Source organism: Mya arenaria, chromosome 1 (assembly GCF_026914265.1).
Source record: "Mya arenaria isolate MELC-2E11 chromosome 1, ASM2691426v1".
Classification (NCBI taxonomy): Eukaryota; Metazoa; Mollusca; class Bivalvia; order Myida; family Myidae; genus Mya; species Mya arenaria.
In genome coordinates, this window is record NC_069122.1 from 50,196,482 (window position 1) to 50,212,050 (window position 15,569).

The 15,569-nt window shown below is 34.9% G+C and overlaps 1 pseudogene; it reads right to left on the minus strand.

The window, feature by feature from the left end:
• The window catches only part of LOC128229895 (zinc finger CCCH domain-containing protein 10-like), a 181,524-nt pseudogene that overhangs the window by 112,787 nt on the left and 53,168 nt on the right, over nucleotides 1–15,569 (minus strand).

Genomic DNA, 15,569 nt, shown 5'->3' on the forward strand with positions numbered 1-15,569 from the left:
TATGGCATTTACCCTGTAATATACCACTAACTAGCACTGACAACAAACCCAGTCAAAGGAAACCCAAGTTATTGAAGTCAATGAATTAAGCAGAGAGAAAATGTTTTTATACAAGAAAAATATAAATCATTAGATTGAGGTGAAAACATTCACAAGAAGTGTCTGTGATTGGCAATCATCAGGTGGATGTTTTATTTTTATTTTATGCAAACTCAAAGATCAAAGAAGATGGAAAGATTCTACAGAACTTGACTATGTCAACAAAACCAATGACAAGTCTTACATTAATAGCCAACTTATCCTGTCATGAATGATGTGGTTGTAAAACCAGTCCGAGAGTTCAGTGCAATTAGGATGCAACTCCGGCTTTATGTCTGTTTGGCAGTGCAAATGATTGAGCCCTCAAAATCTGCTATTGGAGCTCTTCAAAACTACATAATGTGACACTATTTAAGATCTAATACTCCAGCAGGCAAGGCGGCAACCATATTGCTCAGAAAACGTTTTTCAGTTGATCAAGAAGAATTACTTGACAAAAATTTTATAAATTTTCCAGAGTTATGGGAGTTTGGCATAATTAATGTCACAGTAAATTTAAGAACCAAGACTTGATTCTTAAGAATTCTTACCAGGCAATTTCAGTTACGTGGCCAACGTTTACGTTTTGCACAAGAAAAATGTAATTGAAAATTACACCCACCTTTAGACAATAGCTGAAAAAACATTGAAAAAAAGCTAAGAAAATTGTAGACATTTCAAAATATCTTAACTCGTACCTCTATATCTTGAATCTCATACAATTATGACTAATACATCATTATGTTACAAAATTTGTCTGGAATACAGCGCCAACAGAAATGTCCAATGAGGAGATATGAAGACCTGAAACAAACATGGCAACGATTTTAAGGCATCAATACTAAAATTAACTTATTTGTCTTAAACAAAACTGCTAAAACAATCAATTCTTGAAAATCAATTGGGCACCAATAAAGATGCTTTAATGGATGTATCAGGTATATTGATAGCGGCTGACATTATTTGAAATCCAACACTATGCAGTCAAGCATGTAACTATATCCTTCTGCACAATTAGAGATGATGGCATGACGTGCATGAGGATTCACATGTTTGCTTCAAGCATTACCAGTGGGAAATGTGACCAGGGTTGACCATGGATAATGAAGTAGAAACAACACTTGTCATGGTCATTCCAGCTTTGACAATGACATCAAAGCTATGACAATATATATAATTAATTATAATATACATAGTATTCAAGCAAAAAAGAAGTGCAACATAAATACCAATATTAGAATTAGTTTATGCAGTATTTAAAGAGAAAGTCATGAAGTTTCTAAGGGTGAGCTAAATCAAGAACAACAAAAGCAATCAAAGAAAAAGCAATTGAACAGTTAAACAATTAAACTAATTGAAAAAAACATCTAACAGTTTTAAAATCAGAAAAAGCATGAACAAACATGAAAATTATTGAAAAGCACTTTTCTGGAACCAGCAACAGGATAAGTGCCCAAATCTGGAAGGCGATACAAGTTGTCAGTGTAGATTGCAGATAAGCAAATAAAGATTGGGAAACATGGAGCTATCTTTTCACCTTAAACACCCAGTGGATGATTTAATTGTGATTATTTCCACTTCAATTAATTGTCCCTGAAAATCAAATTGTTACTTATAAATTTAATCTGAGAAAGTCTGGTGAAATTCCTGCTTTCTGCAGGATATAACTGACAGTTTTTTCCCTATGGTTTCAGGTAGAATACACAACAGATATTTTCAGAGAAACAAAAATGTTTTTGTAGAACAGAAACAATCTTTCAGCACAAGGGAAGCTTTATTTACAAAGCTCTAAACAACCCTACCTGAAGTTTTTGTCAGCAGTGTTGTCTGCAAGTTAATAAGACAATGCTATTGCTATGATACTAATTGGTAGCAGGGTTTCATTGATTCAAAGACTCTGGGCTTTTTGATTGACAATATATACAAACATTCTATTTAAACACTTTAATGAACGACTTCCGCAACAATGTGTTACAGTTGTTGCAGCTATAAAATTAATTGGACTTAATAACATGAGGGATGCCTACTTAATATCATGTGAATATCTGATAATGTTTTAGTTTAATAATAGCAAACAGTTTTTTAACTGCTCTGTAAGGAAACCATTGTCAATAACTGCTGAGCACTTTAATAGGAAGTCCCGAAGAATTCTTCATAAACAGACCAGGAAACTATCAAATAAATACATTTTTAATAGATTCCTCTGAAAGCTTATATTTAAAGGAAAACCTTATTTCAACAATCATCCCCCAGCCCTTCTAATAGGAATAAAATCTTCAAAAGTACTGCCTAAATTAAAGACCAAACTTTTAAAATACTTATGAACAAGCAATTAAATATGTGACTGCATTTAATCCACAATATATTTGTTTGCAGCACAGAAACATTACATCTTCTCTTGTCATGCAAACACTGTGAATAAAACAGACACAATAACAAGTGTCTGCCAATTTATCACCAAAATTATCCTCCTACAAGGAAGCCTTACAATTAACTTGTTGTCAGGGGAACAATTATATTAAATTAACTGCACTATACCTAGGGTGTTTGGAAGAACATGTTTATGTTATTTCCCTTTAAAAGGTTGGTGCATATATAAAGATAAGGTTTCTTTATTAACAAAAATATAATTCACTACATTAACTATATGAGCAGAACAAGGGGATGACAACACTTCTCTGTTTTCTTACTTCATCAAGGGAAATATTTTAACAATTATTTAGACCAGAGTAATGGACCTGGCCTAATGCATATGTAAATTCTCAGCAGCAACAAGTGTAGCAAGTTTCATAATAAGAATACATGTCTATATAATATATATTAATGTATTTTCTGGTTATAGACAATACGAAAAACATCCTTTTGTAATATTGTCCACTTGCCATATTTTTGTCAAAGTGTTGACTTATTAACCCTTTACTTCATGTAAACCTAAGCCATTTCAGGCTGCCAGTTCATGGCTTATCAGTTCATATCAGTACCCCTACTTCATAGGAGATTATTGATATTATTGGAATTTTAACCCTAATGTATTACAAACCTATTTTCTTAGTATTTCTTTTGGTTTAATCAATAAGTCATCAATGTAAAGTTTATAGAGAATTAAATTTCCAATCCAGTCATATAAATTTTATTTTGTTATCTAAATTATTTTCAGCATGATATTCATAAACAAACAGAAAAATATGTCAAATTTGATGAAAATTAATTTTTATTACACTTTTATTAATCAAACACAACACGAAATATTATATAAACAACATATTTTTATAATTCATTTAATGCAACCTGAATTGAAACAAAGATGGACAGAATTAAAAAATAGTTCACAACAAAGAAGCACGGTATATTTATATATATGATACAGAAGAAAAAAAAAGTTGATCAACAGTCACAGTACGTATAACTTTCGGTTATTTAACACTACAATGAACAAATAAAGTTATTATTCAACTACTAAATGAGGCCTGCATGTTATTGTTTACTAAATTTATATCGTTTATTGCATGTCCATGTATTGTCATTTGGGTTTGATTTTAAAAATCCTCATTTCTCGTATCCTTGTGTGCGTGACGCCGAGGTCTGAATTCTCGACGTCGTACTCAATGTCTCAAACTCATTTTAATTGAAGCCAGAATGTTCCGATTCGTCAGACAAACACTGAAATATAAATGACATTATTCAGGAATGTTGTTTTAAACTGAAGTTAACAAGGGCAGAAATTAGCTCTACATTGCATTCTTGTGTATTCGAAAACACGTGTTTCAACAGCTGATCGATGTTAAATTGGGTCATGTCAAAGTTTAACAATAGGGATAGTCATTATTGTATAACACATTTGTACTTACTTTCAATTTGTAGAAGCAGATGCGCATTTTTATGACCGGATTAGCGAAACAGAAGTGACACATATGTCCCATATAATGATTTATGGCCTTTGTTTATACAAGCCAGATGATTTTTTGTTTATCCAACATGGCCGACATTTTGACACGTTTTCGAACCATGACCTGTGACGTCAGGCGCGTGATCAATAAAATATAGTTGTATTATTGGTAGTTAATTATAACTTGCAGTATTGTGTAAATTTCCACGAGGAAAACGAGACAGAAATGCCCACAAACCTGCGCAGTCAACGTTTTACGCATCTTTGATACCAGTGACCTTATTTCGCGATTTTCCGAAATTCTTTAAATAGTAACATAGTGTTTTTTTTAGTGCATTGTATTTATCGATGTTTATACTTTATGAATATGAATTTATAGCGCATAAACAAGCATCAGGTATGAAAATAAATGCCCCTACATTACGAATACGTAGGATTACGTATCTATGAAGCTATGGATAAAACGTTAAGATCCGTATCTATGAAGCTATGGATAGATAAGTAAAATTGCGTATCTATGAAGTAAAGGGTTAAACAAACAGGCAATTAGCCTTGATCAGGAGGTCACAAAAAAATTGTGGCCAATTCTTCATTAGAAAATTTCATAAATTACCCTTTAAAGGATTAATCCAAAGATTTAATGGGATTGAATTTATACCAAAAACAGACAAATATAATCTACAGAACAAGAAGAGCACTGGAAGAAGATTAAGTGACGCCAATGAAGCAAAATTATTTCTCTAAGTGAACAAAGGGGCATAACTAAACAAATTCTCCAGCAAGAGTGATAGGCTGAGACACTGAATATATGCACAGAGAAATAATAGCCTTAGTAAGATTGGTCAAATGGTTGTGTTATTACCGGAGTGTATGCCTCAAACTGAATAGGGAAACAGTTGTTTAAGTTGTGCAGTAACTACATCCTTAACTATTCGAGGGGACAAAGCTAGAAGATACAAAGCAACATTAAATTATAGAAAGTTTTGGTCCATTCCTTACACATACTTTTATTTCCTTTTACTAAACTGTCGAAAATGGAGCAAACGCTCAGAGGACTGAGGCAATTCATAATTGAATATCATTCCTGTCATAGGCATGCAAGCTTTGCCCCTACTCTATATGATAACAATATAGGGAACTTTTTAAAACAATAAAGTCTCTTTATTTCCAAAACATAACTGCATCTCGAGCTCAGATGAAAACTTATTTTTAAAGTAAAAATTTATTCATTCTTTTCAAAATCCGAGGAAACACAATTCTGCCATGTAATGGAGACAGAATCTATTGACAGGAAAGGTAAATCAATCAGGCTAAGGATGTCCTACTGTCCTTTCAGGAGGCTTAAATGAAGTATACCTGATCTTATGCATCAGTAAGTCTAATTAGAACAGAACACAAAGCATGGAATCAACATCAGCTATAAAATGAGAAGAATAACAGACACTATCACCTGATTTCATTAAGGACCACCTTCATGTACCTTCTGTTCTCTTCTGATAACTGAAACAATTTGATGCTTTCATTTTCTTCTCTTTGTTTATTTTCTTTCAAGCAAAATATAAACAGTGTGTTGTTGCATGTTCGGAGGGTAGGCTTCAATCAAAAATAATTGCATAGGAAATTATTGTTGGAATGTTTGCTTATGTGCTGCCTATCATTAAGATAAGCTGTACATTACTAGCTATGTTTATACGTGGTAGCACAATACATGTGTCAAAAAGAGACCAATCATCATCATTGTTAAACATGAAATATTGGATGATGTGCACACATATTTAAATAAAACTAATAAAGTTCAGCTGAAACAGTTGTCTCAGATCAGCAAAACACACAAGTGTATCCATCAAAAGTCCTATAGTACTGACTTGAAAGTTAACAATGATTTCATTATAAACTCACAAAACACTATTCATCCTGAAGTACCAGGAAACCTAATATGGCTTTAACCCTGAAATAACGCCCTTCAAAAGTAAGCACAGACAATCGATTGAGCAAACCCAGTCAAAGAAAATTCAAGTTAACATAGTCAATGAATTACGCAGGGAGGAAATGTTTTATACAATAGAAATATTTACATTAGATTGAGGTGACAACAATCAAAATAAGTGTATGTGGTTGGCAATCATCAGGTGGATGTTTTCTCCTTTTATTTCTATGTAAATCCAAAGGTCAAAGAAGATGGAAAGATATCATGAAACTTGACTATGTCAACAAAACCAATGACAAGCCTTACATTAATAGCCAACTTATCCTGCCATGAATTATGTGGTTGTAAAACCAGTTCCAGGGTTCAGTGCAAGTCGGATGCAACTCTTATTTGAAGTTATGTCTGTTTGTCAGTGCAAGTGGTTAAGCAATTACATAAGGTGATATACTATTTAAGATCTAACACACCAGCAGCAAAGACAGCCACCACATTGCTCAGTTGATAAAGAATTACTTCTTAAATAATATATGAATTATCCAGAGCTATGGGAGTAATGCATAATTAATGTCACAGTAAATTTGGGAACCAAGACTTATTCTTATGAATTCTTACAAGACAATTTCTCCTATGTGGCCAAAGTATACGTTTTTGCACAACAAACATGTTATTGAAAATGACACCAACCGCATTACAGTACCTAAAAAAATATTAAAAAAGCTTACAAAATTATAGACATTTCAAAAGATCTTACCTTTTACCTCTGTATCTTGTATCCCTTGTATACAATTATGACTAATCATTCATTATATAACATAATTTGTCTGGAATACAGCACCAACAGGAATGTCGAATGAGAAGAAATGAAGACCTGAAACAAAAATGACAACGCTTTCATTGAATAAAAATACTCAAATTGAATTACCTCTCAATTACACTTATTGGTCTTAAACAAAACTGCTATAACAATTAATTCTTGAAAATCAATTGGGTACCAATAAAGATGCTTAATGGCTACAAGGTATATTGATGGCAGCTAATATAATTTGAAATCCAACACCATGAAGTCAAACATACTACTATATCCTTCTGCCACAATTAGAGATAATGGCATTAAGTTCAGGATTCACATGTTTGCTTCAAGCATTACCAGTGGGAAATGTGACCGGGATTAACCATGGATAACCAAGAAGGAACAACACTTGACCAACTTTGAGCTAATAAACATATAAATATACATAAAGTTTTCAAGCGAAAAAACAAGTGCAACATCAATACCAATACTAGAATTGGTTTATGCAATATATAAAGAGAAGGCAAGAAGTTTTAGCATGGGCTAAATCAAGAAGAACAACAAAACCAATCAAAGAAAAAGCAACTGAGCAGTTTTAAACAATTAAACTAATTGAAAAAACAACAACATATGAACATTTAAGAATCAGCAAAAGTATATACAAACATTAAAATGTTTGAAAAGCATCCAATAACTTTCCTGGAAAGGCAGAAGGAAAAGTGCCCAACTCAGAAAGCCAATCTAAGTTGTCAGTGAAGATTGCAGATAAGCAAATAAAGATTGGGACACATGGAGGCTATCTTGTCACCCTTAAACCCCCAGTGGATGATTGAATTGTGATTATTTCCACTTCAATCAATTTTCCATGAAAATTAAATTTTTACTTATACTTTTAATCTGAGAAAGTCTGGTGAAATTCCTGCAGTCGGCAGCACATTTCTGAGAGTTTTTTCCCTATGGTTTCAGGTATAATGTCAAAACAGATATTTTCAGAGGAACAAAAATGTTTTTGTAGTACAGAAACAATCTTTCAGCACAAGGGAAGCTTTATTTACAATACTCTACACAACACCACCTTAAATTTTTGTCAGCAGTCTTGTCTGCATTTTAATAAGACAACACTATTGCTATGATACTAATTGGTAACAGGGTTTCATTGATTCAAAGACTCTGGGCTTTGTTGATTGACAATATATACAAACATTCTATTTAAACACTTGAACGACTTCCACAACATTTTGTTACAATTGTTGCAGCTATAAAATGGATTAGACTTGGTAACATAAGGGATACCTACTTAATATATGTGAATATCTTGATAAGATATTAGTTTAATAATAGCAAACAGTTTTTGAACTGCTCTGTAAGGAAACCATTGTCAATAACTGCTGAGCACTACAGGAAATTCTGAAGAGTTCTTCCTTAAAAGACAAGCCAAATATCAAATAAATACTGTTTTAATAGATTCCTCTGAAAGTTCCAATTTAAAGGAAACCTTATTTCAACATTCACCATCCAGCCTTTCTAATAGGAATAAGTCTTCAAAGTTACTACCAAAAATAAAGACTTTTAAACTTTTAAAATACTTATGAACAACCAATTAAATTTGTGACTGCACTTATTCCATAATATATTTGTTTGCAGCACAGAAACATTACATCTTCTCTTGTAATGCAAACACTGTGAATAAAGCAGACACAATAACAAGTGTCTGCCAATTTATCACCAAAATTATCCTCCTACAAGGCAGCCTTACAATTAACTTGCTGTCAGGGGAACAATTACATTAAATTATCTGTAACTGCCCCATAACCTACGGTGTTTGGAAGAATGGTGTTTGGAAGAATACGTTTATGTTATTTCCCTGTAAAAGTTTGGTTTGTATTTCAGGATAAGTGTTAATGTTTCTTTATGTTAACAAAAAATAAATACTACATTACCTATAAGAGCAGAACAAGGGGATGACAACACTTCTCTGTTTACTTAATTGATCTAGAGGAATATTTTAACAATTATTAAGCCCAGAGTAATTGGCCTTGCCACATGAATATGTAAGTTGTCAATAGTAACATATGTACAAAATGAATTTATAACAAAATATACTGAACAAGGAGACCACTGGCAGAAGCCTAAGTGACGCCAATGAAGCTAATTTATTTCTGTAAGTGGACCAAGAGGCATAACTAAACAAATACTCCAGCAATAGTGATAGGCTGAGACACTGAATATATATGCACGTGGAAATGTCATCCTTAGAAAGATTGGTCACCTGGTTGTTTTAATGTAGTTGTACAGGAACTACATCCTTAATTATGTGTGGGGTCAATGGCAAAAGATACCAAGCAACATTAAAAAATGGAAAACTTTGTTACACAGACAATTATTTTCTTTCACTTAATTGTCAGAAATGGCCCAAACATTCAGAAGGCTGCAGTCAATTTAGCCTTAAATATGACATTCCTAAAATATGACATTCCTGTCATAGGTATGCAAGCTTTGCTCTTTCTCTAAATGATATTTTTACAGGGAATACTTTTAGACTTTAAAAATCTTCTCATATCCAAAAAAATAAGTGCATCTCTAGCTGTGATCTGAGATGAAAACTTCTGTTTAAAGTTGACATTTATTCATTTTTTCGAATTCTGAAACAGCACATTTCTGCCTTGTAAAGGAGACAGCTGCCTAATGTCAAGGAGACAGAATCAATTGACAGGAAAGGTAAATCAATCACGCTAAGGATGTCCTACTGTCCTTTCAGGTGGCTTAAATGAAGCATAGCTTATCTTCCGCATCAGTAAGTCTAATTAGAACAAAACACAAAGCATGGAATCAACATCAGCTATGGAACCAGTGGATTTGTAGACACTTTCACCTGATAGCATTAAGGACACCTATATTTATATAGCTGGTCTCCACTGAGAACAAAGTCTATTTTGTTGCATTCGATCAGTTCCTGAGTTTATGTGCTCTATTTAAAGATAGTAAAACAACATTATGCTGTAGTTTGGGATGGGTTGAATCACATATTGCTGTAGAAAATGTTTTGAACTGTTTACATTATTTGCTTTCCATCTCTGTAAGAAGATCCTGAGCAGCCCTCCTTCACAGTCCTGGGAGGACATCAACTTCTTAACTCATAATGCTGAAAATCTTTCATCAATATGACTTTCTCAAACGGTATAAACATGTCTTTATCTCTGCTACCTTTTATATTTTGAAACTATCATATTTTGCATTCTAATAGAGCTTTTCAAGAATATTTATTGAAAACTGCAGAGTCAAAGACATAAGGCATCAAACAAATATTCACCATAATCATGGCATTATCCCTGTAATATGCCCTTAACAAGCACTGACAACCGATTCAGCAAACCCAGTCAAAGGAAATTCAAGTCAACTAATTAAGCAGGGAGGAAATGTTTTTATACAAGAGAAATATAAATCATTAGATTGAGGTGACAACATTCACATGAAATGTCTCCCAATTGGCAATGATGGAGATTCCACTCCTATTATTTTGGTGTAAATTTAAAGATCTCCCATTATTTTGGTGTGAATTCATAGGGCATTTTTTTATTGAACAGACAAATGCAATGGATGGAGGATCAAGAAGTCCTTTTATATAAAAAGACCAATTTCAAGGTGTACTTATATCCTGTGTTGTTTCTCCATTAAGTGGGATAACTGTTTTGATGAAACCGAAAGTAGACTGCATATCCTCCTGGTTAGCACTTCATTTAAAGCCTGGGAAAATATCTGGTGGTTTTATTTTTTCAAGAAAATGCAGAAAAAAAAACAACCATGTCAAGTAAAAAATACGTATTGGCAGTCAAAATAGGTACATTTTCCCGACGTTAAAAACGACTAAAATAGCCCCAGATATGCTATAGAATGCACCACAGACGTTCCCCATTTAAAAAAATTTACGGGGGGGCATGCCCCCGGACCCCCCTAGTGTGCGTTGACATTACGACGAGTGTCCCGGAATCGACCCAAGAAATTATCACATGTATGGGGATAAGGCTAAGTGTGATTGGAAGCATTTTTACCTGGCCCTTATGTACTGTTGTTTTTTTCACAATATGTGGTCAAAGGATTTAATACCCCAGTGACAAAGCTTGAAGAACAAGAAAAGAGCAAAAAAAGCGGATATCAATGCTTGTCCACCTCTGTTCAGATGACCACTTATGATAACTTCTTTTTTTTCCATTGACCAAGCAGAATATTTTAAAAACAAGCCTTAGATCGAACCAGCTACATATTGACAAGGTAAACATGGGAAAAGTTCCATGTGCATGTAATAATTGATTCCAGTTCTCAAAATATGATCAACATGGTTTTTAATGCTTTTGAACAAGACCAAAGGCTTTTATGACAATAATAATTATCTTAAGATAACTGCACTGCTGATTCTTTAAAAACACTAAATGAGTTTAAAGTGATAGGAAGACCTACCTTTTGTCTTAACATCAGGCATTATTGTATACCATTAAATCATGTCCAATCCATGTCTGGATTACAGCCTCATCAGCAATAGGACACATAAGATCAACTAAAGACCTGAAACAAAAAACAAACTGACAACACTTTTTATGGCATCTGCAAGCATCAAATTTTCCGCAAATTCAATAACCACTCAATAACACTTATCTGTCTTAGACAAAACTGTTAAAACAGCCAATCAATTCTTAAAAAATCAATTGGGCTGAAATAAAGATGCTTTGGTTGCGACAGGGTATATTGATAGCAACCGCTATTATTTGAAGTCATAAGCCATGTAGAAACATGTGCGAAATGTCAAGCGATGCATACATACGTAATATTTCATAGAACACATTATGAGAAAAACGGGGAAAGATTATTACTTTTATCAAAATAGTGATGGGGCATGTATATTATAATCCCCTAACAGTCATGGGGCATATAAATCATTATGATCCCCTAACAATGATTGGGCATGCATATCATCATGATTCCCTAGAATTGATGGGTCATATATATATCATGATCCCCTAAAAGTGATGGGGCATGTATATCATTATGATCCTCTAACAGGAATGGGGCATGTATATCATTATGATCCCCATACAGTGATGCGGCATGTATATCATTATGATCCCCTAGAAGTGATGGGGCATGTATATCATTATGATCCCCTAGAAGTGATGGGGCATGTATATCATTATGATCCCCTAGAAGTGATGGGGCATGTATATCATTATGATCCCCTAGAAGTGATGGGGCATGTATATCATTATGATCCCCATACAGTGATGGGGCATGTATATCATTATGATCCTCTTACAGTGATGGGGCATGTATATCATTATGATCCCCTAACAGTGATGGGGCATGTATATCATTATGATCCTCTAACATTGATGGGGCATGTATATCATTATGATCCTCTAACAGTGATGGGGCATGTATATCATTATGATCCCCTAACAGTGATGGGGCATGTATATCATTATGATCCCCATACAGTGATGGGGCATGTATATCATTATGATCCTCTTACAGTGATGGGGCATGTATATCAATGATAATGGTCCCCTAACAGTGATGGGGCATGTATATCATTATGATCCCCATACAGTGATGGGGCATGTATATCATTATGATCCTCTTACAGTGATGAGGCATGTATATCATTATGATCCCCTAATAGTGATGGGGCATGTATATCATTATGATCCCCTAGAAGTGATGGGGCATGTATATCATTATGATCCCCTAACAGTGATGGGGCATGTATATCATTATTATCCCCTAGAAGTGATGAGGCATGTATATCATTATGATCCCCATACAGTGATTGGGCATGTATATCATTATGATCCTCTTACAGTGATGGGGCATGTATATCATTATGATCCCCTAACAATGATGCGGCATGTATATCATTATGATCCCCTAGAAGTGATGGGGCATGTATATCATTATGATCCTCTTACAGTGATGGGGCATGTATATCATTATGATCCCCTAACAATGATGGGGCATGTATATCATTATGATCCCCTAACAGTGATGGGGCATGTATATCATTATGATCCCCATACAGTGATGGGGCATGTATATCATTATGATCCTCTTACAGTGATGGGGCATGTATATCATAATGGTCCCCTAACAGTGATGGGGCATGTATATCATTATGATCCTCTTACAGTGATGAGGCATGTATATCATTATGATCCCCTAATAGTGATGGGGCATGTATATCATTATGATCCCCTAGAAGTGATGGGGCATGTATATCATTATGATCCCCTAACAGTGATGGGGCATGTATATCATTATGATCCCCTAGAAGTGATGAGGCATGTATATCATTATGATCCCCATACAGTGATCGGGCATGTATATCATTATGATCCTCTTACAGTGATGGGGCATGTATATCATTATGATCCCCTAACAATGATGGGGCATGTACATCATTATGATCCCCTAGAAGTGATGGGGCATGTATATCATTATGATCCTCTTACAGTGATGGGGCATGTATATCATTATGATCCCCTAACAATGATGGGGCATGTATATCATTATGATCCCCTAGAAGTGATGGGGCATGTATAACATTATGATCCCCTAACAGTGATTGGGCATGTATATCATTATGATCCCCTAACAAGAATGGGGCATGTATATCATTATGATCCCTAACAGGAATGGGGCATATATATATATATATTATGATCCCCTACCAGTGATGGGGCATGTATATCATTATGATCCTCTTACATTGTTGTGGCATGTATATCATTATGATCCCCTAACAATGATGGGGCATGTATATCATTATGATCCCCTAGAAATGATGGGGCATATATATATTATGATCCCCTAACAGTGATGGGGCATTTATATCATTATGATCCTCTAACAGTGATGGGGCATGTATATCATTATGATCCCCTAGAAGTGATGGGGCATGTATATCATTATGATCCCCTAGAAGTGATGGGGCATGTATATCATTATGATCCTCTAGAAGTGATGGGCATGTATATCATTATGATCCCCTAATAGTGATGGGGCATGTAAATCATTATGATCCCCTAACATAAATGGGGCATGTATATCATCATGATCCCCTAGAAGTGATGCGGCATGTATATCATTATGATCCCCTAACAGTGATGGGGCATGTATATCACTATGATCCCCTAGAAGTGATGGGGCATGTATATCATTATGATCCACTAGAAGTGATGGGGCATGCATATCATTATGATCCCCTAACAGTGATGGGGCATGTATATCATTATGATCCTCTAACAGTGATGGGGCATGTATATCATTATGATCCTCTTACAGTGATGGGGCATGTATATCATCATGATCCCCTAACAGGAATGGGGCATGTATATTATTATGATCCCTAACAGGAATGGGGCATATATATATAATGATCCCCTAACAGTGATGGGGCATGTATATCATTATGATCCCTAACAGGAATGGGGCATGTATATCATTATGATCCCAATACAGTGATGCGGCATGTATATCATTATGATCCCCTAGAAGTGATGGGGCATGTATATCATTATGATCCCCATACAGTGATGGGGCATGTATATCATTATGATCCCCTAACAATGATGGGGCATGTATATCATTATGATCCCCTAGAAATGATGGGGCATATATATATTATGATCCCCTAACAGTGATGGGGCATTTATATCATTATGATCCTCTAACAGTGATGGGGCATGTATATCATTATGATCCCCTAGAAGTGATGGGGCATGTATATCATTATGATCCCCTAGAAGTGATGGGGCATGTATATCATTATGATCCTCTAGAAGTGATGGGCATGTATATCATTATGATCCCCTAATAGTGATGGGGCATGTAAATCATTATGATCCCCTAACATAAATGGGGCATGTATATCATCATGATCCCCTAGAAGTGATGCGGCATGTATATCATTATGATCCCCTAACAGTGATGGGGCATGTATATCACTATGATCCCCTAGAAGTGATGGGGCATGTATATCATTATGATCCACTAGAAGTGATGGGGCATGCATATCATTATGATCCCCTAACAGTGATGGGGCATGTATATCATTATGATCCTCTAACAGTGATGGGGCATGTATATCATTATGATCCTCTTACAGTGATGGGGCATGTATATCATCATGATCCCCTAACAGGAATGGGGCATGTATATTATTATGATCCCTAACAGGAATGGGGCATATATATATAATGATCCCCTAACAGTGATGGGGCATGTATATCATTATGATCCCTAACAGGAATGGGGCATGTATATCATTATGATCCCAATACAGTGATGCGGCATGTATATCATTATGATCCCCTAGAAGTGATGGGGCATGTATATCATTATGATCCCCATACAGTGATGGGGCATGTATATCATTATGATCCCCATACAGTGATGGGGCATGTATATCATTATGATCCCCTAGAAGTGATGGGGCATGTATATCACTATGATCCCCTAATAGTGATGGGGCATGTATATCATTATGATCCCCTTACAGTGATGGGGCATGTATATCATTATGATCCCCTAACAGTGATGGGGCATGTATATAATTATGATCCCCTAGAAGTGATGGGGCATGTATATCATTATGATCCTCTTACAGTGATGGGGCATGTATATCATTGTGATCCTTTTACTGTTTTGGGGCAGGTATATCATTGTGATCCCCTAGAAGTGATGGGGCATGTATATCATTATGATCCTCTTACAGTGATGGGGCATGTATATCATTATGATCCTCGTACAGTGATGGGGCATGTATATCATTATGATCCCCTAGAAGTGATGGGGCATGTATATCATTATGATCCTCTTACAGTGATGGGGCATGTATATCA